Consider the following 5155-nt stretch of genomic DNA (forward strand, 5'->3'; position numbering starts at 1 on the left):
TAATTTGCTTCACCTTGAATACATCTCTTAAGCTAACTTTATTAACTTTATTTTTCTATCTTAAATTTGGCCACTTCTTTCTCTTCAGTCCTGACTTCTACAACATGAGTATGTTTTCTTTAAAAAAAAAAAAAAAAAAAAAAAAAACAGGCATCTGAAGTCTACCCCAAGGTCAAACCACTTCCTTCAAAATCGCATGTCCTCATGCCCTCAGAAGCTGTGGTTCTTTCCTCAGATGTAGTATTACTAATTGAAAATAAATTTGTTTTCATATAATATATTCCAGTTTCTGCTCCCCCATCTCCTCCAAGACACTCCCTACCCTTACAACTCTAAGGTTTCTTTCTCTTTCTTAAAAAAAACAAAAAAGGAAAACCAAATGACAGGGAAAAAAAAAAAACCAAAATGAACAAACTAACAAACAAAAATGAAACTGTGAAAGAATATGAAAAATGCATAAACACATACATAAACAAAACACATAAAAAATGGATACCATAATATCCAAGCAAAACACCAGTAAGATAAAAATAAAATGTCTCCCAAATGCAATATGAGACAAATATATCTACTTAGAGATATCTGTATAGCTCTTGAGCATATACTCCAATGATGCTTCCTTCAATCAGAAATAAACTTGCTTAACCATGTTCTTTGCTACTCTGTAAATAATAACTAGAAGTTGGAAAAAACGTAGTATATTTACACATGGAGTATTACTCAGCTGTTTAAAAATGATATCATTAAATTCTCAGACCAATGAATGGAACTAAAAAAAAAAAAAAAAAACATCCTGAATGAGGTAAACATGGTATGTATTCATTTATATCTCGATATCAACTGTTAAATAAATGATTAAATTACAATTCAAAGACTCAGAGTGGTTAGTTAGAGGAATAAATTGGGGGTGTGGGGGACATGGATCTTTCCAGGACAGAGAAATAGAATAGATTTTATGGATGGATTGGGATGGGGGTAACTGGAATTTGAGGGGAGATGGGGATCAGAGAGGAAATGCAAGGAAAGAAATGAGAAGCATTTGAGGGATGGCACAAAAATCTAGTGCAATGGAAGTGTCTTAAAATAAGTGAAGGCAATTCTAATGAACTCTCCAAATAGTAAAGGAGACAGAGTCACAATTGGCCATCATTTGTCACCAAATGAAGCTTCCAGTACTGGGACTTGATTACAACCAATTGGGTTACATTTAATTGAGTTATTAGCCAACACATTCTCATGGAAATCCCCAAGTAACCTAAATTGTTGCTATGAAAAACGTTTATTTCCCACAAACTTAGAGCAAACTTATTGCTGAAGATAACACACACACAACTCACTGAAGATGAAGAGATTCAGATATTTTTCAAAGTAAAGCATTTACTTATGCAACCATTAGGATTTAAAAAAGACACAAATATTTCTTGAAAGGATAATCACTGTCATTATATCATTGATGTTTAGGTGAAATTACTAACAGCTATATGATCTCAACTGATTGGACAGATTTGAATAATATACACAAATACATATGCATATACCCACAGACTAATTTTATATATATATGATAGTCTATTATATATTATATATATGGTATTATGTATGCTAGTCTGTGAGCATATATATATATGTGTGTATAATCACATATCTATATTATAAAACATATAAATTCGTTTTAGTGAAATTTACTTTTGATAAAATATATTTAATAATATTTCATTATTTTGGTGGTAAAATATTATACCAGACAAAGAATTTCAATCTTTCTGACTCATGGAACATTAATTAGCATACCTCTGTAAACAAGGAAGAACACATGCCAAGATAGTATTTTGCCAAAATGATGGCAAAATGTAGACCATGTTATTCAAATTTCCCAAAAGATATTTACTAGCACATGCCCTCGTTAATCCTTTAAAAATACAAGTTCAGTAATAGGAAAATGCAGAAAATAATTCTGTTAGCTGAAAATACTATTCTAAAACCATAAAGTTAAGTTCTAAGAAATAGCATTTTTAATTTACATTTTTCTTATTCTGTAAAATCTTATTCTTTAAATTTTTTAGAAAATGGCAGTGAAATGGTCAGTGAAATCCTCTTGTGAAGAGAATGAGTTGTGTCTGCTGTTATACAGACTGTGTGCATGCTGTATTCATTTGTAAAAATCAACAGAGGGCACCAGTTATTGCTAGTCTGGATGATGTTCCACAGAACTATTCATCCTTTCTTCAGTCCCCTTGTTGGTGTGCTAATTTGAACAGCAAATTAATCACCATTTTTAAAAATATATTATACAATAGTAGTTAAGGAAAAGGCAGCCTATGCCACACTTATTAGTTTGGAATAAAAAACTCAGATAGAGAGAGATTTGAATTCTTTTCAGTCCATGAGTCTCTGAGGATCCAGAGCAAGAACTTAGATGTTCACACTCCGACTCTTTTAGGTTAGTGGCCTTACCTAACTGACCTATGATAACACTGTGAGTAGCTCTAGCAATATCTTGTAGGTACTCAAGTGGCTGAAGTTAGTTTGCTTTCATGTGTGGCTTTGTAAAATTGACTTCAACCTATATTGATTAGCACATATTTTGAAGTTATTTTCCAGGTATCTTACAGTAAATTATATTCATTTTTATTTTATTCCTGTGGAGTTATACTTGAAACTAAGTGGCCTTTTCTATGGAAATTTAGTAAAGTGGAACCAAAATCAACATGGCCATCAAGGCCATATTTACCTTGCAACTTAAGCTGTCATTTTGACAAAACTTAGGAGTTTGCATTCCAAATCGCTCCTTTTTAGTAAATCTGAAATAAAAAGTATAGGATTCATTATAACCACACGTGGATTAGCTTTTAACTTGGATTAGGGTAAGGAAAGCAAAATCATCCTTTTGTAGATTTGAGGCAGGAGAAAATTATTTGGTTTAGAAATACAATTATTTCCACTTCCTTTGGGGAATGAAATGTCCTGCAAGTAAGCACTTTGAGGGATGAGAAACTGCAATGTTCATACAAGTTTCTAGAGTCTTTTGTAGATGCTCAGCTGGAAGGCCATTTTTCTCATAGAAACATTGCACATTGGTTTTTTTTGTTTGTTTGTTTGTTTTTTTTTTTTGTTTTGTTTTGTTTTGTTTTTTTTTTTAATGTGTCCCTGAAACTTTCTGCAATTATCCCTTGTTGAATGAGCAGAACAATAGGGCACCCAAAGAGTCCCCAGTGAATTTCTCCCTTTTTTTCTTTGTTTCTTGAACCTTCCAGGGTTGCTTAATCCTGCAGTTTTAAAGACAAAATGGCTGTTGTGTGTAAGACAGTGTTGTTCAGTGCTTTTTAAGGTCTCTAATAACTAGTTTTCTTCAGTGTCCTTTGTTTTATTAACCAGACCACTGGGGCTACCCCACTTCTTTCTTGTAGACAGTGTACTTTCCCTGTAGGCTTAAAGGCAGCCATTTAAGACATCCTTAAATGTTTCAATTATATAAAAGACCCACTTTAGCTCTGAGATTGCCAGACCATCAGCCTTTCCAAGAGTTGACATACCTAGAGACTAATCAGGAAGTCACAGGAGATAACAGTCACGGGTTGCTAACTCAGCAAGAAACAGTTGTGTAGCAGAGTTCTCTTTCTATGGTCACTGTTTCCTGCCTTGAACTGTACTCACTTCTCTAAAAAATTAAGGGCAATGTCTACCTCGGTTTCCTAAGCATTGGGTCATAATTTCATAATTGACAAAGAAAAAATTGGATGTCTAAAAAACTGCTCTGCTACCTTATTAAAACAAAACAAAACCAAAAAAATAAGAAGCTTCATTTCAAATGTTGACTAGTTCACTGTTAGTGCAACAGAAAGCTAATAAGACACAAGAGAAAGGAGAAAGGTGGAAAGCTGCATTTTGTGCTTAGAGTTTAAAATTCTTTCCTTTTCCACAGAAGTGTATTCTGACAAAACTAGTCAGAGACAAGCACAAACTTATAGCAAAATCAATTAAAGCAAAGCAGTGAAGGAGTGGATCACATTTTCTGTTGGACCTGATTTGCTGTCACTCTAATAAGCTTCACATGTGGAACGGGGAAAAAGAAAGGCAAACATATGGGGCTCACATTTGCCTTTTATATTTTCAGAAGGAACAAGCACTATAAAGACAAAGTCACTCACATTTTACTTTCTATTCAGTTATTAAATCAAATGAATATTATTAATAGATGCCAACACTAGAAAAAAGTCTACTGAGAAGAACTATTACTTTTACCAAATGTCCTTTCCAAACTTCAAGAAAATAAACAGGATGCTAATTAATTTATATAACTGTGTTTTGGCTTTCAAAGATAAAGAGATGCCATCTTAGTGATTACTGTTGGAGTTTGTGTTTTGTATTCTTTTGAGACTTTTAGAAGTCAGAATTAGTGTGAATTACGTGCATGTACATAGTGAAACTTACAGTAGTGTGGCTGTCCTAGGGAATTTATGGCTTTTCTAGTTGTTACAAATTTGCATCAGTGACATTTTATTTCTTACTTTTGCCTCTGATTGTGAGTGCACCCCATTGTTTACACTATACCCAGAATGAGATGTGAAGTCAAACATAATTATTCTCATTTCATTGGCATTTCTAGAAATGAATTGTGATTGGAGTCAAAAGATTTATGGAGCAGACATGATGGTTCATGTGCATACATAGCTTCTAGGATCAAGGGCACAGCTCCATGAGTTAGCCACTAAACTAAATCATCACTTGCAAAGTTTTATATTGTACAAAATCCCAAGTGCCATATTAATTGCCATAGAATATCTCATACTAGTTCTGAGACCACCACGATGGCAATCATTGTTCCAGTTCTGGAAATCCCACTGCCTCCAGAGTAATCTTTCCTACATTAGTCAGAAATTTTTGTTGCTTTATGTTGTAATTACTTTTTTGCATACCATCTTCCACATTCAATTTAGGTTGAATATAAAACAAATTAACATGAACTCAGTGGCTTCTTTAGTTAATGAAGAAATGAATATAAAACGCACAAAGCATTTTACATCTTGTAGTATTCACATGGCAATAATTTTCACATTGTTATTTTTCTATGTTGAAAGATAATTGACAGTCCCTTTATTAAAGAACGATGCATGTTTGAGATACATAAATTTCCTTGGAGATAAGAATATTTGGC

This window comes from Phodopus roborovskii, unplaced genomic scaffold, assembly GCF_943737965.1.
Source record: "Phodopus roborovskii unplaced genomic scaffold, PHOROB, whole genome shotgun sequence".
In the NCBI taxonomy this organism is placed as follows: Eukaryota; Metazoa; Chordata; class Mammalia; order Rodentia; family Cricetidae; genus Phodopus; species Phodopus roborovskii.